General features: G+C 45.9%; 1 protein-coding gene across 14 annotated transcripts in view; it reads right to left on the bottom strand.

The window, feature by feature from the left end:
- Rreb1 (ras responsive element binding protein 1) overlaps nt 1-23106 on the bottom strand; it is a 169281-nt gene that overhangs the window by 91633 nt on the left and 54542 nt on the right. The window contains exon 1 of one of the 14 annotated variants that reach the window (XM_063259833.1): nt 2909-15843. The exons of the other annotated variants lie outside the window; for them this stretch is intronic. The gene's annotated coding sequence lies outside the window, so the exon portion shown is untranslated. Of the gene's footprint in view, nt 1-2908; nt 15844-23106 lie in introns of those variants that run through there. 14 annotated transcript variants of the gene reach the window in all.

Genomic DNA, 23106 nt, shown 5'->3' with positions numbered 1-23106 from the left:
ACGCACACAGCCTCCTCCTCATCTACACAAAGTATTTTATTCACATTGAATGCCCTGGCGAGGGCAGAGGAAGCCAGACGCTGGGGGGGGGGGGAGGCTGCGTGTGAGGCGGACAGTCTGAAGATGTTTCAACGTCCTGAGAGAAGTGGGGGCAGAGGAGGAGGGAGAGGAAGAGGGGAGGCTTCATCACTGGCTTTAACAGTCTTGCCCAACCTGTTCTGCGGTATGTTCTTTTAACTCCTTTCTCGCGAATGGATGCACACAGCAACCCCTCTCTAGTCTCTCTGCCTTTCCCCACACCAGACAGACAATTCAAGGCAAATACACAGACCAAAGTGCCAAAGACAGTCTCAACTCATTCCTCACCAGGGTCAAACCCACAATTCTGATCCCACAACAGCGCCCGGCACCAGCAACTACTGGAGCCAAGGTCCCAGTGGAAACTGTCAGGCCCCAGCCACCTGCGGTTCCAAGCTCTTCTCCTCTTCCTCTAAAACAGGCAACGTGGTTCCACTGGGCTGGCCCGGCTTTCACACACTTAATAAGGTACTATGTAAACAGAGGGCACAAAGTTCTTTTCCTTCTGGCTTGCCATCAGGCATTTCTAGGGTTAACGGGCAGCCTCCAGAACAGAAATGTACCTGCTTAGCAACAGAGGCATCAACTGTGGCTGAGGCTGGGTGGTTCTGATACAGGAAAGCTGTTCATTCCTACCTGGTGAAAATTCCTGGTGATGGTGCAGTTGCCATTTTAAGCCACACACAGAATTATTCACACTGTAAACTACAGCAAAGGGAGAAAAGTCCAGTGAAACTTTACACGGTTTAAAGGCCCAGATCAACAAAGCATCCACATGTGGGCCACCACAGATGTAAAACACACCCTGAAAGCGAGATCAGACTCAGGGGTGAGAAAACTGCCAGGGAAGCATTAAAACAGGAGCTCCATTTCCCCCTAACCTGTTGCTTCTCACCACCAATCTTCTCATCAACCTTCAGGATTCCTCAGGTAGCGGGAAACTTAATCTTTCCAAAAAGACACCTTTCCCTCTATACATGAAGTGAAAAAGCAAGCAAAAGCCTAGACTTTTCCTCTTGAATGCTTTAGAATGTGTCAATTTTAGTAAAAACACAAATGTAACCCAGAGCCTCTGTTTGAAACACAACAGGTGAAGACTCAATAACAGAAAGCTTCTGCAGTTTCAGCAGGGGACCTTTTCATTTATGGAAGATTTAGACATTAGGATCGGCGGAACCGATTGCTATAGGATGTTTATGGTCTGACTAACAGAAATTCATTTCCTTAGCCCAGGACAGGCTTAGTAGTATTATAACAATTTTGTGCAGCTGTTAAAAGGTGAAAACACAGAAAAAAAGATGTTAATAACATCAAAATAGACAACTGTATAACACCACTTTTTATAATTACACAGGGCCAAAAAATGTACATGTGAGAAAAACAAAACAAAAATTCTAACACTAATGGTATCACATTTGAAGGAGACCCTGTTTCAAGTGGAATAGATGATAATGTTACCTATAAATACTCTAAAAATATTTGAGAATATTACACTACAGATTGTGGTTTTGACAACTCCTCTTATTTTTTAATATTTTCAATTGTGATAAAAAAGTTAATAAAATTTCCCAGGCAGGGGTATAGCTCTGTGGTAGAGCCATTGAGTACACTACTCTTAACATTACAACAAAACAAAACATAAAAAAGAAACCCCCTACAAAATCTGTATTTATGTACAGTGTATACATTTTTATATATGTATATATTGTGAAATAGTTAAATCTATCAAATTAACACATCGCCTCATCTATTCACATTTTGCTATAAGAAAATTAAGATCTACCTTGAATTCCAAGCCAAAGGCAATAATGACAAAGAGATGATGTGTAAAGGTCAAATAGAAACATAATGACCTACAAATAAAAGTAAGTTCAAGCCAATTTAAAATACAATTCCAAAGTTACACTGCTGTTTGAGAATTTTTTTGAAAAAAAAAAAAAGCATGTACTACACAAGCCATCAATCTCTCCCTTTAATAAATAAAAATACTTATTTGAGATCGCTAGAGAATTCTAACTAAATTAAAACCTTGCTTCTGAAACTTATGTTTTAAAAATGTAAACTGGGTCAAAGAAACCCTCTTGCAGACAAAATGGGGGTATTTAAAGCAAAAATTTGGCCTATGCAAAAAAAAAAAAAAAGCCACAGCGATGCACACTGGTTGGAGGCAGAGTGGGCTGTGAGGCCAGTTGTATCTAACAGTTGTGCTCCAAACAACAAATGGTGCATTCATAGACTGCAAATGCAAAGGCTGTTCAGAGGCTGTAAAGTCTGCACCCGACACGATGAGTGGCTGACTTTCCTGTTGTTCCACAGGGAAGGAGTGAAAAAAAGGGCTGAATTCAGTTAGAGGCACATGCTGTCAGTCACTTCAGAAACTGTGGCAAAAAAAAAAAAAAAAAAAAAAACGGTCTAGATAAAGAGGCCCCAAGTACCATTTACTGTCTCCTCACAGGAGCTGGACCTAGTGATAATTGAGTCAACACCTCCGCAGAAGATAATACTTTGAGAGCCCGAGTGAGAGGAAAGCACCAGCGAGGGGAAAGCACGCAAGAAACTGGTGTCTGTATCCTTCCCTCCCTTCTGAAAGAAGACACTCAGCACCCCAAGACCCACAGCCTCAGATCGAGGCATTCAACGTCTACAGCCTGATCGCCTGTGACACCTTCTCCCCCTTCCCCAACAAAAGACACATCTGGTGCCAGCTACTCAGGATCCCCGATAATTCTGTCGGTGCTCCAACTTCTTAAAAAATTAATGGCATTGGTGGCATTTACACCTGCCAGCGCAGAAGGCCTCCAGGGTTCTAGCGCAGGTCCTACATTATTACCTTGTTCAACAGGAGCTCAGCTTTGCAGCGAGCTGGCATCACACAGGAGAATGTCAGGGTTTCCTTAGCATTTCCTAACCTTCTTAATGGTTCTTTTCCAGAAAAATCCCAGTGGTTGATATGGACCCATCTGTCTCATCAGAAGTTTCCAATCCTAACACACAAGAGGTGCCTTCACCCAGAGGTGCTCAATCTGAATCTCCCGGGGTGGGGGTCCTGGCTTGTGAGGTACAGAGAAACTTCTGCCCTGGCAAGACAAAAAGGAGGCGAGTCCCAGAGAGAAAAGACCAGGCCACGTGACGCTGCCACTGAGTACCACAGTGCTTCGCAGATCTGGGGAGTCACTTCCCTGGGGAAAAATGTGGGTACTCCTAACTCCAGAGTGGCTCTGCCCTCATCACAGGACGTCAAGGTGCCGGTTCATTGCGCACTGCAGGGGGGCGAGGCTGGCCTCGGGATGCCAGGGTTGGACAGGGCACACTTAAGGCATCTATCTCCACAGCAGGTGGCCTTTGGCCATCAGGAGCAGCGCTGCTGCTGTCCCCGTGGTGATGGGCTTGGCGTCTGGAGAACATCGAGATGTGGCATCGCAGCTGGATGGCGCCGATCTTAGGGGAGACCGGAAATAGCACGTGGGCAAGGCTCTGCTCCCGGACCGGGGGTAGGGGAGACTGGTATGAGGCAGCGTCCCTGAGGGACCGTGTGGCGCACTTCACAGGAGGTCTCCGTGGGAGGGAGCCTGGCCACCCGGCGTCACTCTGCAGCCTGGGCCTTGCCGTGGGCGTCGCGTGGCACCGCGCGGCTGTCGCTCCCCCTTTCCCGGCCGCCTGTCGCGGGCTTCGTGCGGCCACGTGCTGCTTTCCCTCAGCTACAGCCAGCAGGGACACCCACGGTTTGAACTGCGGGGACTTGTTAGGGAAATCAATCCCAAGTGCGAGCCGAAATCAGTACAAACTCGCGCCTCATGCAGAACTGTCCGACACTCAACACGAGGTAAATTAACCAGAGGGCGACCTCGCTCAGGGCACACGCGTTTTCCAGTTCCTGAGTTTTCTTTTTTGAACCCAGGGCTCCTGAAAAGCTTCTGTCGACTGGCTGGTGTCGCTTGAGCGGCCAAACGTGCGGGGCCGCCCGCCCCTCAGGACAGCGCGTCAAGGTCTGAGGAAGCGACGCCCCCGAGGCGAAGGCCGCCCCTGCTAGCACCGCCGAGCTCCGCCCTCATCTCGCCCCCAACAGCCAGCCGGCCAATCAGCGCCCGCCGCTCTGACGGACGGCCCAGCTGCCCACTCGCAGGGTGCGCACTGCGGGGGGGGGGGGGGATGAGCAGTAGAGCCGTAGAGCAGCGGAGCAGCTGGAGCCACCGCAGAGTCTGGCTGCCCAACAGACCTGGCCGTTGCTTCCTGCTTCTTCAGTCGCAGTAGACCCTGGCAGATCCTCGCCCGGGTGCCGTGCTCCGGGCAGAAGCGCGACTGCTCCCACTGCCTTCGTGGGCTACGGCGGCGACCGCCCTGAGCGCGCCCGTCGCTGAAGGAGGGCGTCCTCTCCATGCCCGGCCACTCGCTGACCCGAGCTCCAGAGCTGCAGGGTCCCGTGGCGGCGACCACGGCATACACGATGGCACGGCTGGAACGCAGGACCCCACTGCACTTCGGACGCTTAGACCGCCGGCTTCGAGTTGAAATGAGGCACACTGTCTCAGAGCAGCTCGGCCAGGTTGGGTACTGCCTGCAACCCTGCTGGGGGTCTCGGCCTCGCACCCCCAGCCACGAGGCGCAGGAAGACAGGCTCGGGCTTTTTCTTTTACTTTTTTTTTTTTTTTTTCCTTTTTGAGACAAGAGTCTTGCTATGCAGTTAAATCTGGGAGCTCACTTTGTAGCCCCTGCTGGTCTCGAACTTGTAATGCTGCCTCAGCCTCAACAAGTGCTGGGATTACAGATGTAAACCACCACGCCTCCCACTAGAAGATGGGTTAGGGTTAGGCTCTGAATGCCAGCCCTAGATATCTCTCTGCACAAAAAATAAGCACCAATCACATTCCTATTTTCCAAAATGATCCAAAGATCATTCCGAGAGACAAAAGTTTGGGAATATTATGAATACCCGAAACTGGCACTTTTGTTCTATCTATATTAGGCAGCACTTCATTCTTGTCATTCTAGCACTTGGTTTGCAGGGTTACTGTGCTAACTGTGGAAACCAAACTGACAATCAGACAGCCATCTCGAATTAGCCTTGAAAAAGGAAGAAAAGTGAAATCTCTGTAACACTGAATAGGTTCTTCAGAATAACATGATAAACACTGCCTTCCTTGAGTGAGCCTGGATACTCATCTTAGAAGATGCTCTGAACCAACATGACCTTTTAAAAATTATGACAGAAAAAGAAAAGCCAGCAAAAACAAAACAAAAAATCACTTGTCTAGCTGCGCACGTGGAGCATCTGAACAAATGTGTGTAAAAATGCTAGGCCAAGTAGTCTTTCAGTGAGCCCGCGTAGAGGACAGTTCCAGTGTGAAACTTGATTTCTTTCTCCTAAATTCTCCATAATTAAAAAAAAATTCAATATCCATGTGACCTTGGACTCTCTCAATTTCATCTGCCTCTTACAGAACACTCTTTGCTAGCCATTCAGCACACTGCAAGCCCTGATAAAAGTGGTTAATGTTTACTGAAACCTGTGCGTGAACTGTACTAAACCCGATAGGAGTGAAAAGGCAAAGTTCTGTTAACAGCATCCGTGGTACTAAAAAGTGGGGGGGGGGACCCAAGAAGTAATCATTTTTTCTATTCTGAAATCTAAAATCTCTCACTCTTGTGAAATGTAAATTTCCAGTTTAATAAGAGAATTCATATTGTCCATGAAAAGATGCATTTCATCTATTTTCTCTTTCGACTCTTTTGACACAAAGAAACCTCAAAGGCGCCAGATTTTTCTAAAAAAAAAAAAAATTGTACAGAACTTAAAAGGCCCACCTACCTTATCATAACTAATTTTAACGATACTCTCATTTTTCAACAGCCACACACATGTTATAGCTGAGGAACTATTTCATGAAAAAAAATTTCAGTTATCTAAACTATTTTTCCTCCCCTTAACTCTTTAGTTTTCCAAATGTAAACAGCTAATTCAGTCTGATCCAGTTTTTAAATCTAATACTTTGTATATTGAATTAAGCATCAGAACTGGGCTCTTTTTCTTCCCTTGCCACACTATTCCTTTTGCACTAATAAGGTCAGTTAAAATAAAATTGCAGCTTCCACACACACACACACACACACACACACACACACACACAGGCTATCCAGAATGGGATGCTCTCAGGTGTTCAAAGGCAACTTTCTCTCTCCCCATCCCCCCTTGCTTAAAGAGCAGCAATAGAATCAGTCACCTTGGAAACAAACATCACCCAGTGTTTGCAGAGCAAACAATGGTACCTTTTCAGCCAGTACCAGGCAGGCAGGGCAAGGGGCAGCCAAGCAATTCTGGGCCGTACAGGAGTGTTAACGTATTAAATTCATTCAGTGCACCAAAAAGCAGTTCAGTGCTAAAAATGAAGCACTCGCCAACTCTGGCTAGAAATTATGCACAAAGTGAGTGAGGTTGACAGTAGGATAAGGATATTCCAATCTTCAACTGATTGGAAACAACAACAAAAACCCTTTCGATTATTTTTGGAATTGTTTTAGATACCTCATGATTAAGGTAAACAGTACTCCTGTCACTGAGGATTAACTTCAACAACTAAGAAGTTGCTTTAAAAAACAACAAAATAAAACAAAACAAAAACCAACAGGCATGTTTTCTCTAATTATTCCTACCAAATCACCCTGCCATTCTTCTTTTACTATGCCACTATACATTGGTTTTTAAATTGCTTAGGACTTTAACTTGTGTATGAGTTTCCAGATTTTTTTTTTAATCTGCCTGTAGCCTAGAAAGCTGTCAGTTTCCAGAGCAGATGCATAACTTCGAAAGGATAGCAACAATTACTAAACTGTCACTTACTGAAGACTCACAAAAGCCAATCGTTTGAAGGGCTCAAGTTTTAGAAGATTCTAGATTCTGGTTGTTGCTGTTTTTAAAAAGCTCAAAGGGGCAGCTCATCTAAAAAAAACACGTGCTCTTCATACCCTAAGGAATAAAGTTTTTAAATGTCCAACAAAGTAACAGTTTCCTCCTTTTTCTGGGTGTGTGCCTAAGTTTTCCTTCCCACCAATTAAGAGAGAAGGCTGGGCCCAACTGAATTATTTGGATGGGAGTTTGATGTCAGTTAAATACCACAGTAACTAGCACTTTCTGTCACGTCCAGACTAAGGGACAAATGCGGAATTAACATGGGCCAACATGCAGCTTAAGCTGGAAAAGTGCCTGTCCCTTTTCTTCCTTTTTTGTTTTTTTTTCTTCAAAGACTTAGGTCTTTAACATCCTTGAGTTAAAGTGCACAAAGGGTGTCTAATACCATCTGACCAAGGTGTAAAAGTCTAATTAACTAATGTTTTTCTTTTGCATTGACAGTAAATCAGTTCACATTATACATCTTCCTGACTGGGCATAAGGGAGTGGGCTGGGCTACTGAAATGGAGCTAAACGGTTCAACTGGGGACCCTGGAAAAGCAACAGGAACTCTGGGAAGCAATGACTGATGACACTGAAACTACGGAGAAGCCTCTGAAATCCAGCCCTGGGCCTAGCATCAGGCAGCCACTCTGCAGGCTGGGCTGCAGCTCCTGGGCGAAAGAGGAGAAGCCAGCCAGCCAGGGTGAAGGGACTCCCACTCCTTCCAGCACCAGCACCAGCGAGAAGCTCACCCACAGCCTCCCTCTCCTCCTTCCAGGGCTGCACCTCAACGGTGCACCAAACAAAATCACTGCCTTGGGTACTTTCAGCAAATAGCTGAAATACTCCAATAGCTGGGCCAGCAGGGCTGGTTTCAATTCATCAGAAAACAGCCACTACCTGAGCATTTGGCTCCTGAACTTTTTTATTTGCTCATATATCTGGCACCCCAAAATACACATGCATATCATCATACTTGTGATAGCACACTATAAATTTATCCAATGCATTCCCTGAATGCCGACAGTCAACCACAGCATGTGAACAGCACACAGCCCGGCCTGTGCCCTCGACACTCTCCTCGGGGTTTCCAACTTCCCATCCCCGGCTCTCCACACCCAGGGGCAGGGAGCAGCATCAAAGAGGGCATTGCACTTTTCTGCCCCTTCCTGCTCTGGCCTGCTCTCGCCAGGCCTTCTGGGAAAGTTGGGACAGTACTGCCCAGCTCCTGACAACAGCAAAAAGTGACAAGTCAGCTCGGGGCTTTGGGGAAGGAACTCCCAGTGCTGGGCTACTCCCATCGCTTGATTCCAGGGTGGTGACCCCAAGCTCAGCAGCTTCCTCTGACTTCTGGAAGAACATCTCAGAGGGGCAGAGTTGGGAGAGGAAGTGAAAGGCGGAGGCCAGGTGCCGAGGTGGCTTTATCCTCCAGATTTTGGGCAAGTTTCTGTTTCACTGGCCCTCATGGAAGGAGGATGTGACCCACTGCATACCTTTTTAATAAAGTCCTGAGGGCGACACGTTGATTAACGACAGGCTTTTAAGAGCCACTTGTTAATACTGTTCTCTTGAAAGTATCAGGCTTCAGAACTCAACCCATTTTGAATAAAGATGTTTATGCTCTGTTTATAGATTTACATGTCTTTCGAGACTCTTATTCATTACTCGGTGTACTATTACACCTAAAAATCACCCTTTCTTCTGTTCAAGAAGGTGGGCAAACTTCACCTATATTATTCCTAAGCTTATTATAAATTCAGACCCGCTCCCCCATGGCGTCTCTCACATTTTCTCCATATTACCTACTTGCTGGGACCTGAAGCAAGTTTGTCAATGAGGGAAAAAACCCAGACAATTAAACTATGCTTCATAAGAAACGAAAATCCTTCAGATGTTCCTTATAGCTCATTTCTATCTTTAAAAAAAACTGTAATTACAGATATCAATAAAAGACAAACGAGAAGGCACAGATAGGGACCCATTTCAACTCAAAGTTCTGCCAGATCTGAACAGAAACATTACTTTGGAATCCCTAAAATCATGTTTGGAAGGTTTATGCCCTGGGAAAGCATCGAGGTCTGTGTCCCTCAAAAGTAAACACGGCCTGTGATCTGGGCCACGTGGCTGAGCACAGGCGGAGGTGGTGCTGGTCTCACTGCCTACCTAGGTGGCCGCAGCATTTTAAGGGAGGCTGGCTGACCCTCTCTAGTCACCTGCTGCTTCTTTCACCAGGTCCATCTCACGGAAGCCACCCTCCTTGATGTGTGGTGGAAATCCAGCTTTGGTATTTGTAGACCAGCCAAACAAAATGATCTAGTGATCCTGGCTTCCCTCTCAGCTCACAGGTACTTACTGTCTGCCTTCCTTCCCTAAGACACTGTTGTGGGTTCCCTATAGCAACCTGAAAAGCCTATAGGAGCTTGACACGAAGAGCACATTTAAATGTTTTTGGAAAACACATAGACACTGCCTAAAATGAAAGCCAAATACTTGCTCCTAGGAAAAGGTGGACCTGAAACAAGGTCTCGTTATGCAGCCCAGGCTGGCCTCCAACTCACAGCAATCCTCCCGCGTCAGCCTCTGAGTGCAAAGTTTCTCTAAATTGCCCAGGCTATGGTGGAACTTGCAATCCTCCTGCCTCAGGCTTCCAGAATGCTGGGATTTAGAGACATGCACCAGCAAGTCTGACCATGGGATTAACCTCCCTTCAGATAACATGGGGACACCTGATCTGAGACAGCTACCTGCCTCTTCTACCCCCATCTTGGGAACTAATGCACCAACAACTGCTGTCAGAAACCAAGAAGAGTGACAGAAGAGGTGTCACTGGTGAAAACCCAACATATGCTATCACCGCTCATTTTAAAAAGAGGAAAATACAACTACAGGAGAAGGAGGTCTCTGGAGGAAGGGCTCACGCCACTGGATGGTCTTTCAGCTGCAGCCCTGCCTTAAAGCAGCTTTCAGGATGCCTGAGACTTCCCCTAGATTTATGGTACTTTTCCTTTAGGTGAAAGGACAATAGCTTACATCCTCACAAAGGTTTTTCTGTTGGCTTGTGCTGATTAAGCCTAGGCGCATCATTACATCACTTCCTGAGACTATGTTACAAGAAACACATTCTGCCCATTGGAGAGATGGAAAAAACAAGGCACAAAATATTTCACTGATCATAATCAGGATTGGGCTTGGGTTTAGGATTTAGGCATCTAGCTGATAAATCTAGTCCCCTAACAGAGCACCACAGATAATTAAAAAGGCCAAGGGAGCATTTTAGAGGTATGCCAAAATGCATCTCATTGGTCGGATTCAATCTAGTTCTCGCCTTTGAAATAAGAAGATGGAGCTGGTGTCCAGGGCTGGATTGCTGTCTGTGGCCAAGCAGGTGAGAACAGAAAGCCTCTTCTTAATTTGTTACACAATGGTCTGACTGGAGTTAATGAACTCCACCTGCAGTTCAGAACGGATCATTATTTTCCTGACATTAGATCTTAGAGTTATTCATATGCAGGACTTGTCTTTCTCTAGGGTAGGAGCCTTCAGGGAGTTATGTCAAGGGATTCACTTATTCATCTATTTAGCAAGCTTCTACCGCCAAGAAAGTTGCTCCCCAAAATAGTGTGATTTTCATGTCAGAGAATATTTTAATACACCCCAGAAGACTCATCATATCGTATTACATTTTAGAAAGATACAGTGCAATTTAAAGGCACTTAAAGTGTTTATTGTCCACAAACAAATCTCATTTTTATAGTACATGCATGTATCCAACAGAAAACCACCTAAAAGGGGATATATAGGAAACTATCTTGATGGTCATCTCAGACTTCAGGGAGTAAATAATGACTTCTTTTCCATTTTTCTTTTTTTTCCCTTTCAGTACACTTAGATTTTCCCTCGCTGACTGTAAGTCATATGTGCAGGAAAATAAGAATAGCTCAGAGAGCTAATGGGAAAAATAATTGTTAATCCTGAGGACTATTTCCTCAGGAATGGCACACTTTACAATTATCTGCAACGAATAGAATCCTTTTATGAGGATGTTTGAACAGGAGTGTGATCTTGATTTACCAGCTTGTGGTGGATTATTGATATAATCTGCTCACTAACATCATAGCAGAAGCAGCCGTGGCTCCACCACGCCAGTGTTCAGACAAGCCCACAGAGGACAAAACTCCGGGCTCCCGGAATTGGCAGGGCGTGCTGACATCTGAAAGCAGCCAACACTCAAAAACCAAAATCCACACCCAGCACTCCCCTTGTGTCTCTGCCAGCCTCATGTTCCTCACCTGTAAATTAAAGGGATGTAAGAGGGATAAAGGAACCATAGTCCCGGAGGCCCTTTCCAGCACGATACTCCTTCATTGTAAACAAAGATGCAAATACTGTTTAATCAAACCTTGCTAGGCATCACCACTTGCACAGAGTAGAGCTCAACTGATTTTATCAATTTTTACTGTCTGAGTCCTTGATAGATAGTAAAGCAAAGACAGGAACATGGACCCTTTTAAAGGCTTCAGTAGTAGCTAGCAAATTTCCAGGCTACTAACTTGTGGGATGATTCTACCCAAAATAAAAGTACAGACCAAAAGAAGACTCCATGCAAGACAAATACAGTACTGGACAACGCTGCTTATTGGATGTTTACCCTGTAGCAGGCACCGGGTGAGTATTTATAGTGTTTTATATAATCCCACGACATAGATCTGATTACTCCCATTTTGCATGGGTAAAACAGATCTGTTTTTTTTTTTTTTTTTAAGCTCTGTGGTATGAAAAGCAAAGTCGTTTTCACCACCCATGAAGCCACCTGACTGTACTGTCTCAACGGCTCCACCGGCCAAGCAGGTAAAATCCCTTCCTTTATCCAATACTGACGGAGCACCAGGTGCCAGGGATGTGGCAGTGAATATAAAGTGCTTTCTAAAATACCCCAGAAATACAGCTTCTGCACATGGGAAGGAGAAGAAGGGTTGGAGGGGAAGAGCACAAAACAATGAACTAAGATGTGTCATGCACAAGGACAAACTGCCCCTATTGCATGTGGCATTATGTACTGCAAACATGTATTAATAAACACAACATCTGTGGTATGAAGATTTTTCTAGATATTTTTGAAGGCAGTACCTGTGCCTCATACGTAGTGTGTGGTGAACAAATATTAGCTCCCATTCTTCCCCACTTAACAATGGGAAAAGCACTAGAAGTCAAATCCAACAGAAGCCATCAGCTTTGCCAGCTCTGAAGGAGAAAAAGTTTTCCTTACACAAATGCAGATGAGAGAGAGAGAGAGGAAAAAAAAAAAAAAAAAAAAAAAACCTTAAGAGCACTTGTGTTGCAGTCCATTGGTCTGGGTTTGAATCTAAATCTTCATGAGCTGCAGTGACCTTGGACAAGTTATATAACTCTTGGCCCCAGCTTTCTCATGCGTAAAATGGACATAAACACCTTGTAATGTGGATGAAAAGGTTAAATGAGATCAACTGCAAAAGAGAACTGCGCTGTCTCCTAGATAATCAGGGCACAACATGGGATGGTTAGGACAATCACCCCAAACCCCGTCTGCCACATTTCCAAATGACCACAATTATACCAGCTGACAAGCCTGTTGTAAGGTCCACTGGAAAAATACATAGAAAGCCTCGGAGGTGACTGACACATGATGCTATGTTTTTGCTTCCTAAAAAGGACTATTAAGCATCATGAATGGGGAGGGGGACAGGAATGGCCACAGCCTGAGAGAGAAGAGCTGGGAGAAGCCATGCCCAGGCAGAACACTGTGCTCTGAAACACCAGGCGCTGCCCCCAGATGCAGGTGGTTGTGAAATGACAAATGCAACTGAATCTGAGTCACCCAGGGTGACGTGCCGAGTGTGTGGATTATGTAGGCCCAGGCTCTGGCTGCTTCTCTTTCAGGCACTTCCAGCTTTACCAGAGGGCTGCAAAGAGCAAGAAGAGCCATGGGAAGGGATTTGCTACTACTTTGCAGGTCTTTAGAGAAAGGCACATTGGCTGGGGAGGATCAGAATGACTTGGGAGAATTTCAGGAAAAGCCACATACATCTAGACTCGATCCGGCTGGAGATGGAGCAGGTGAGGGAACAGACCATTCTTTCCTTGGGGAGGTGGAGGCAGCAGATGGGCTCAAGTGCCATGCCCATGATGCTGAGTCCATGGCAGGTCCACAGAGCTCTGAGCTGGTACCTGAGTGGCCAGCACACCACTCAATACCATGTCCCAGGGCCCAGATGTGCAGATGGGCCAGGGGGTTTTCCACACAAGCCCATCCACCCAAGCACCCAAAGAGCCTTCCAGACCAAAGGCATATGAAGCGAAACCCTTGGGGTCAGGGCCAACCTGGAACCTTGGTGTCTGGATGCCTAGCCACGCCTTTCCTATAATAGGACGTCACCTCTCTCAAAGGTGGCTCGCCTGGAACTGGTAGCCACAAAGTCAAACATTGAGCCAGAGGATGTGATTCAGCTTTTCAACAAGTCCACGGCTGTAAAGAAATAAAGCCTCCCTGTGTGTGTACATCAGCGAATAGCTTCGGGCAACTCTGAGTCCTGCACAAGGCCTCTCCGTCCACCTTGCACCAGCTGCCCGTGGGATGTGTGTCCCACCTTGGGCTTGAAGCAAAGGGGGCCTCATGGCCACCAAGGCCCTAGGGCCCAGGTCATGTCACTGCTTCTCAGGATGTCACCAAGACCACTGTAGGCAAACCTGTCAGCTGTCTGCTCAACACCTAACACCCCCAGTGATTTACTCCACCCTGTCCCATGTCAACCTCCCAACCCTATCATCTTCAAGTACATCATCTTCAACGCCAAATTACACCCTGGGCTCCCAACTGACCTAACATCCCCCCCGGGACCTCATGCCATGTGTGCCTTTCCTGGAAGTGCACATCCACTCCTGTGAGTGCCGGCCTTCCCATGGGAACTTGGCTCAGGGTCTGCGCGCACTTTGAATTCCTTTCATAACGTAAACTCCCCGAAGGCAAGAACCACCATGCTCCACCATGCCTGAACCAAATGTCCTGAACACGGCAGTTGCTCAATGCAGGGGTATTTCACCTGAAGGTGGAGGCAATCAAAGGGTGCTCAGATCTAAGCAGATGGATTGAGATGACTGAACCAAGTGGTAGGAACTTTCTGGGTACCAAGGTGGAGGGACACTATCCATACCATAAAAGAACAATTCTTGGTTTGGTGGCACAGCTCAGGAGTACAGAACTTGACTGTGGTTCCATCCCCAAACCACCACCACCAAAAAAAAAAAAAAAAAAAACGGAAAAAGACAAAAGACCCAGACTATAGAGAAGGGCCATGAAACTTCCTGGTTGGGAGACTGCCGCTAGCTGCATGATCTCTTGGAAATATAAAACACTTTCAAGCCCCAGTGGCCTATCTTTAAAAAAAGAGATGGAAAACGGCCCAGCCACACCTCATCAGGTGGGTGTGACCATTACACTTGGGCCTAATTGGTGCTTTCTTCCTCTCCCCAGGACAGTGACACACACCAAAGGAACCCACAGAGCAGTCTCCCCCAAGGTTCTCTTTCTGGTCCCCCAAAGGCCCACTTTGGCTTACGAGGATCTTGTTTCCTCCTGCACAATTTTAGCTCAAATGATAGAACATGTCACAAAAACAAAACAAAAGGTTTTGCCACCGAGTGATAAAATCATCAACTATATCACTCCCAGTTCTAGGTGATGAAAACGATTAATCGGAAGCTCTGGGTTCGGTCCAAACCACCAGATCGATGGGGGACTCTTCACGTTTCCCATTCCTCCCAGCTGGTTCCCTGAGTCCCCGAGTCCAGGCTTTGAAAAGCATAAAGTCAGACCTATAAAAAAATTAATTTCCTCCCCAGAGGACAGAGGACTCTGAACACCTGAAAGTACAAGGGAATATTGTGTCTCCGCAGTAATTACTAAGCTGCTAATTGTCTTTGGGGCCTGCTGTCTGACTTCAGTCACATCCACCCCAATTTTGCAAGCCTTGGGCTTCCACACAGGGCTTCCTTCTCCTGACTACATCTGCAGTGAGGAAGACCCACAGAGCACATAAGCCCCAGCTCTGTCGCCGTCACCGTCACCGGGCAGGGACACAGGCTACACAGGTGAGTAGGCGGCTGGCAACAGCCGTATTGCAGTGGATCTTAGGAACAGATTCTGTTTCCACAGAGGCCCCTGAAGCCACCGCCCCTCCTCCATCATCATGATTGCAAATTATCCAGCCGTCTGCTGGCTTCCCAGTCCTAGCTGGTGCCCACCTGCCAATATACTTGAAGGAAAGGTAATGAGTCTTTCTCTTACAAAGAGGTCTGCTCTGTGATGAGCTTAAATAAGTGTCAATTAGTAAAGTATAATTAAGGAAGTTTAAATATTATCTAATTGAATTCTACTTGCTGTAAGTAAATGTTCCCACCTTCCTTCTTTGCTTGTTTTCTTTTTTGTTGAGGGGTAGGGGGGAGGTAGCCCTGAGGATGGAACCCCAGGGGCCTGACACATGCAGGCCAAGCATTCTACACCGCTGAGCGCCCCCAGCCCCGTCAGCTATCACTGTGCAACGCTTCAGAAAGCAGCTCTTAAGACCAAGCTGGGAAATCCTTTGAAGAAGGTGGAGACAAAGATAATTTCATTAAAAAGGGTACCAGACTCAGTTCGTGCTATGTACTTTGTTAAACATGATGCTGCCTCTCCTGCCTGATTTTCTTAAAGGGTTACAGTGTTCCCTCCGAAACACAAGGCTGCTCACATCACAGCCCTGCTTCAAAGCACCTGATGGCCCACAGCAGCCTACACAGCCAGGGCCTGGTCTGCTTCTGCAGACCAATACCTCTGCCCACCAACTCCACAACACGCCCCCCCCCCAACCTCACCCTTTGGCCACACTCTACTTCTTGTCCTAGCCTGTCCCCAAAGAAGCTTCAGCTTTGCACACTCCGGGGCCTGTACGTGCACTACTCCTCCTGCCTAGAAGCACTGTATGTTTTACCCGCCCCCCTCCACGTGGCAAACCCTTTGCAACCCTGCCATCACTTCCTCTTTCCCCTGCCACTTTCCACTTGCAGCTCCTGTGCGCCTGCTGCTGGGAGACAGTGGGGGAGTTTTAGGGCAGGGACTGAGTTTACACCAAACCCGTAACCGGTGCAGGTGTTAAGGCAGGGTGACCGGCGCTGGCTTGCTGATGGTGATATTGCACATCTGAGAAGAAAAGAACATACATAGGATGCCTCCTATTGCAGACCGCTGCTCGCTGCTCTCGGGCTGAAACTACTGCGCCAGGCTCACATTCTGTATCTGTTACTAGTTTCAAAACCATCCTCCTTCACCGACCCAACAAAAACAGGAAACAGACCTCAAGTAGGTATCTCCATTCGAGAGCTGCCATGTCCATGATTGCTCAGGGTGCCTGGTAGGCCATCAGGCCCCGGTGCACTCCCCAGTATCATTAAGGAGAAAAGAAAAAGCAACACAACAAGTAACACTTCCTGGAGGTTATCTCACTTGGATCTGAACAAATCTTAAAGCTAAGGCTAGTAATTAGAGCCATGCTGTTGCCTCCTCTACATCTCTAACACCATAGAGCACTTGGTCTCTGAGGGTCACCCTGGAAGATAATTATACCAACTTAGCAGGATAGGAAGAAAATAACAAATCACATCCAGCAACCATAGACCTGTTTTCCAAGGCACTGGGCCTTGCAGAAATCCAAAGCAAAAACAAATTTCCCAGACATACACATGTGGTTTCCAGCCAGAAATGGCCAACCTAGGAGTTTTCCTTTGCAACAGGGCTCTGGCACTCTCCATGTTAAAGGGAGGGGATACCCACATGAAGGGTACAGAGAGAGGAGAGGCCCCTACTACCTATGCCACACTCTTCTTTTTTAGGGCATCTCTTGCCACTGAGAAAAGCAAGTCTTTCTTAGCAGGATGCGCTCAGGGCTGCTCCAGCAGTGTGGGCCCCTGGCACTCAGCTGTGGTGCCCTCCCTATCCTCCTCTCCTAAGAACACCCAGGTCCTGGCCAGCTGGTTTACGTCCTAACACCACCTCTGCAAGCTGCTCACTTGCCCCATGAAACACTGAGCTCCCTCCCACACCACGATGGTCCCCAGTACCGTGATGAGCTGCTCCATGGGCGAGCTCTGATTTGCTGCATCCAGAAACTGCAGAATGCTTGTTCATACCCATCTTCCCCCATGAAGCGCGCCTCTGGGAGGGTTCTATATGAAAAATGTTTTCAAGGATTCTCTCCTGGAGAGACATGTCCACTACATGTCATGATGTAGACTGTGGCACGGGCTCGGGAGTCAGACTTCACTGCCTAAATCTTACTTAGCCAGCTGCCTCTCTGATCCAGAATTCCTCATCTGAGTCATGGGGATAACTGCACCTACATCACTGAGTCAAGGAGTCACAAGGAAAGAACTTAGGACCATGGTGACAGTCCCCACTCAACAACACTATCATGCTGAGAGGTCTTCTATGGGAAACTTAGCAGTCCAAACAAGTGAAAAAGAAGGTCTAACAACTTTTGACTGTTGGTTTGAGTTGGCAGAGTGCAGTCACACAGAGCACGTCTACCAAAGGCAGAAGGTAAACTGGACGGTTCTGCTTCAGGTTTATCAGAGGCAAAGCAAACAGAGCAGGCTGTGCCTGTGATGTCTTTCACCAAAGGTGGGCTGTAACTCTCATGCTGTTTGTTGAACTTATTTCAGTATGCTCTAGACCGAGATCTACTTGTAGCTGGATACCCGCACCACAGTAGCTTCTGTTCTACTCCAGATCTCGGCGCATTCTCAGAGAAATGAGCGCCACCCTGACTACCATCAGATTGCCAGAGAAGAGATGCTCACTGAGCACTTCCAACATGGCAGGCACTGTGGAAATAACAATGCAATGCGCCCAGCCTCTGACTATAATAACAGTGCTAAGCACACCACCTGCCGACGTGCACGTGGTTCCCTCCTTTTTTGCTTGGGTACAGTGAAAAATCCACATACAACACATACCACCTATTTGCCAGTGCAGTATGGAGTGACAGGCACAGAACAACCTGCAGGACATCCCTGCCACCATTACCCACCCAGAGCTGCTTAGAAAAGAAACAAGGGCCAGGGCGGAGGTAGAGGTCTTGCCTAACCTCCACCTCTATGTTCGAGGCCAAGTTCAATCCCAAGTTCAATCCCCAACATCCGAGAAATGACAACAAAAACCAGCAAGAAAACCCAACCAAATGCACATAGTATCCTAAGGCAGAACCTCACTTTCCTGCAGAAAAGTCATCTGTACAGCATGTACCCCAATACCACATTCCTAGCAGGGTAAACCGGCTTTTGGGTCACCAACAAGGGATGTATCATGGACACCCTGAAGACTAGTGGCCTCGTGATGGCATTTAGAACTCCTCTGAAAAAAGCTCCCTGAACTTCCAAAGCATTTATTTCTCTATGAACCCATTTCATTGATCACCTCAGGGGCTTTATATAAAATAGATCAGTCTTTTACTCAATCTTAACACAGCGGATGGCCTGACATATCCAGAAGCCAGCCACATAGATGATGTATCAGTGTCCCAATCCAGGTGACAGAATACACCAACCGCAGTGGTGCAAGTTCAAGGGAAACCAAATCACCGACGTGGTGTGGACCGCCAGAGCGGTCTAGTCCTCTCTGAGATCAGCAGTCACAGAGGAGCTGTCCAAAAGGAAGTGCACACACGTCTGTCACTGGGACTTGGTCCCGAATGGACTGTGGACACCAATTTTGGAGACTCATTACAAGGCAATTAACTGGGAAGCTACATCTGTCACACACTTCTTATTAGATGGCCAAATCCACACATTTGGGTCACCATGAGGGGAAGGTTTCTGGGTGGACTGGATAGTATTTTAGCATTTAAATTTTCAATATTTAAATTCTAAAACTAAAAAAGTAAAGCCCAGTTTTAAGTTTTCTTCCCAGCAACTCTTCACCAAGCCATTTCAATTTTCAAAGTAGGGAGGATCAAGATCTGTGCACCTGCCCCCACCCATCCAGTTCAGTATATTTTACCAAATACTGGGCTGGGGCAAAAGGGTGGTCTCAGCTCTAGTGGGGTTCACGGGGACGCATCCATGCTTTCAAGAAAGGGATGGGAAGGGAAATCCTGCTCTCCCTAATGTGAGTAAAGGACCAGTGCTACCCAGAGCCTAAAGAGATGTTGGGTGACATTTGCAGGACTGAGATCATGAAAGAGAAGCAACTCTGAGGCTTGCTAGGGCTTACCTGAGGATTTGATGCATCATTTGGATGACATCCAGAGAAAAGCATTACCCAAATTCAGGAGCCCTGGAAAGACTTTCTTATAAGACATCTTAACAGAGGGGGCCCCAACACAGACACAAGGGGATGGCTGTGCAGACCAGGCCGCCCCTTCCACTCCAGCAGGAATCCGAACTGGGAGAAGGCCATGAGGGGGTCAGATTGCACGCTGTGTACTTAGTTGCAAAAAAGCACAAGACAGCGTGCCTGCACTCAGCCTCAGTGGAAAACAGTGCTCCCTGGTTCCAAAAAGACTGGGTCTGCTATAAAACACCAAGTTCATGCCGCAGAAACTCCAGGACCACTGAGGTTAGGAAGCAGGCTTGTCGGCAGAGGTGTTGCAATACCGGACAATCACTCTGCGGAGACAAGTTCTACTCCTTGCGAAAGGGGTCAGGTCTTTGCCCTTGGCATCCACAGATCCAGGGGAGAACCCAGCTCACAGGAGATCTGTGAGTTCTGTTGACTGAGTGAACTTTGCTTTCATACAGATTACTGCTCAAGCAAACTACTGATGCAACTCTAAGACATTAATGATATCAGGTAGGTTCCTTTATGCCATTCCAATTAAGAACAAAGATGGAAAACCAGGTCATGAACAGAATTCTACGCTAGGTAAAAGGCCACAGCAATGCAAAGAGCATTAGCTTGGTTCTTACCCAAAGCCTCTTCCGGTGAGTCTCCTGCCACAGGGCAGACACACAGAGTACTATGAACATAAACAAAACTCAAATGTGCTTAAGATTCAGGTGCACATCTCATGTGAAAGCCATTCAAAAGCTAAAAGAAATCCTTCCTACTCCCTTTAGCATCAGGAAAATAAAAGAAAAGGAGTCAGGGGGAAAAGGAAGCCACTCATCTACTTTCAGGTAAGAAAAGGACTTGTTTTTCACTATTATCTAAGTGCTTCCCAGGTTCCATCCATGCCAGGTAACTTTTTAACCAAACAAAACATACACTAGAAAAAATACTTTTAAGATGGGCATGGTGGTGCATCCCAGTGATGCCAGTGCCTCAGAGGCTGAGGCAGGAGGATCCCTACGAGTTGGAAGTCAAGCTGGGTTATATAGTGAGTTCAAAGGCTAGCCTGAGGCACATAGCAAGTCTTTGTCTCACAAAACTAAAACAAAACTAAAACAAACATAAACCTCTTTAGGGAATGTGCTCCATCGACTTTTCCTTAATCCCATATTCCAATCTCAGAGAATTCCAGAAGCCAAAGACCTGGAAGCTCTCTTTTCCTTCCCTACCCTGCTCCACCCAATCCCCAAGATCTGCCCACTTCTCAAATCTTTATCAAACTCATGTCCACTCCTATTTCTATTACCATCATACTGCAGCCCCCTGGGGTCTTAAAATCTCGCCCTCTAACTGACCTTGCAAACGGCAGAGAGAGAACTAATATCTCCAGCATTCTTGCTTCCTTCTAGCCTGGTCTACTGCCCACTGTGCTGGGATAATCTTTAAAAATGCAAATCTCCCACTGCTGCTTGGCCTAGTACTTGCTATTGTTTCTTAGGGCCTCCTCCAGCCCAGTGCTAGGGATCCAACCCCGGGGACTTGCACATGCTAAGAAGGGGTCCTCTACCACCAAGCTACACCTCCAGCCCTTTTGAAACTTTGAGACTGAGTCTTACTAAAATTGCCTATGCTGGCCTTGAACTTGTGACTCTCTTACCTTTTCCTCCTGAGCAGCTGGGGTTTACAGCTACATGCCACCAAGTTCTTTAGGAACTCCAAGCACCATATTCTTGTCTCTATCGATCAGTCATTTATGTATTTGCATTTTTGTTTTCTCTTCCTCCAGACACATTGTGCTTCTCTCCCTGCCCTGGATATATCCCATCTTCCAAAGTCAAGGCCTTTGTACAAGCTGCTCTCTGAAGCACTCTTTGCTTCCCCTTAGCATCCGTAAGGCACAAGCTAAATGTCACTTCCTTGAGCCTGCCTTCCTTGAGCTACTACCCAGAATTCCCTGCTGTGATGCTTTTCCTTGAGCTGCTACCCAGAATCCTCTGCTGTGTTTTCTCAGACTGCTTCCCAGCATCCTCCACCAAGATGTCTTCCTCCCAGCATCCTCCACTACTACCACACATGGAGGTCAAACTTCATTTCCTAAGTTTGTGTTATATTAACTTGTAGTGCTTTGCACAAATGACACATATTCAAATATTTATTAAATAAATATAAATCTGTAAATGTTAAAAAACATCACCCTGGGATTGGCAAATTTGCTGGTGGGAAAAATGCCTATTTTCCAAGAGGAGAATCTAATACTGAATTGCACCTGATATATTTTTAAAAGTGAATTGTCAAGCTAGCTAAGCTCTTGAACAATAAAGGATTCTCAGAGACATTATTTTCATGACTTAAATATAAATCAATGGAGCTGGGGGTACTGCCAACCAGCAGAGAACTTAGCTCTTTTAAACTCAGGATCTGAGTTTAAATTCTAGCACTATAAAAAAATGAGTGAATAAAAAATAAAATTCAGAGACATATCAGCTAGGCCTCCTTTATTTTACTTCATCTTATTTTTTAAAGACAGAATTTTGATATGTAATTCACACTGGTGTCAAATTCTCAACCCTCTTGCCTCAGCCTCCCAAGTGCTGGGACACCCAACAGCACTCTAAACTATACTTAGCCTTAAGTGTTAAGTAGAACAGTTTGACCAAGTAAATAGATATTTAACTAACCAAGTCATGTGAAACCTGTTTGAGATGTTCACTGAACAGTTTTAAGAAGTTATCCTTTAAAATAACAATTAGAAGCACTAAAATAAAAGAGAAAACATCATTTTTAAAAAAAAAAATCTGTTTTCTGCATCAGAGAAAAAAACAAATAAGCCCCCTCAAAAATAAAACTAAGTTGAAATGTCATGTCCGAACCCATCTGCCAGATCTAAACCTAAACTGTAACCGGCAGGTAAGCACTTTTTAAAAAATATTGAAAGACAGTAATGTTTCTGCTTTAGATTTTTGGGACTGAGGATTGAACCCAGGGCCTCATGCATATTGGATAGTAATATATTTTTAATCAACTAGAATTTCATCCTGTATAAAGGATGCCATGCATTTCTACCATGCAATTTCTTTCTTTCTTTCTCTATTGCTTTTTTTTTTTTAACTTATTGTTTGCAAAGAAAACTCATTCATATGGCTCACATTGTTTTTTAAAACACCCATTCCATTTTCCTGGTATCTTCCCTAGTTTTGAAAATATATGTACCTCTTTAAAAGGAAAGCTAAGACAAGGTTCAAGATGATTTCATATATCCAGAGAAGTGTTTTATAAGTCTCAGCACAAAGGAAGTTCCCCTAAAATGATTGTCTTTACAAGTATAATCTATAATCAACTTTTATCGAGTATGTATGCAGTACACACTCATACACACACATAAGAATAAAAGAAAGCTTACTCCCCATAGGTTTCCTGATTTGGCATTTTGTTTTAAATCCAAGGAGTAACGGAAAAAAGAGAAGTTAAATTATACACAGACCAACACTCCCATTAACTCACACCACTAATGAAACACAACTCTAACTAGGCAGAGAAAATGGGCCCACACATTGAAGCTCTGAAATGATTCTGGTCTTTGATCTGGGTGCCCATCTCTCTTACTTAATGTAAACTTCAGACCAAGAGCCACGAAGAGTGGTTATAATTAGTAAAGGCCTCAGTGTGACAGTTTTTAGAGCAAGTAGATGTGAACAAAGTGGGTTTTTTTCCTCCCTCCTCTTTAAATTTGATGGAGCCAACTTTTATTTTAGGACTTCTGAAATTTTAAAGACTTTCCCGCAACTAGGCACCTAGCACCAAACCTTTG

Source organism: Cavia porcellus, unplaced genomic scaffold, assembly GCF_034190915.1.
Source record: "Cavia porcellus strain 051 isolate PalLab524CR breed Dunkin Hartley unplaced genomic scaffold, mCavPor4.1 scaffold_13, whole genome shotgun sequence".
Lineage (NCBI taxonomy): Eukaryota > Metazoa > Chordata > Mammalia > Rodentia > Caviidae > Cavia > Cavia porcellus.
Note: the sequence above shows the minus strand (reverse complement) of the source record. Positions and strands in the feature narration are given on the sequence as shown.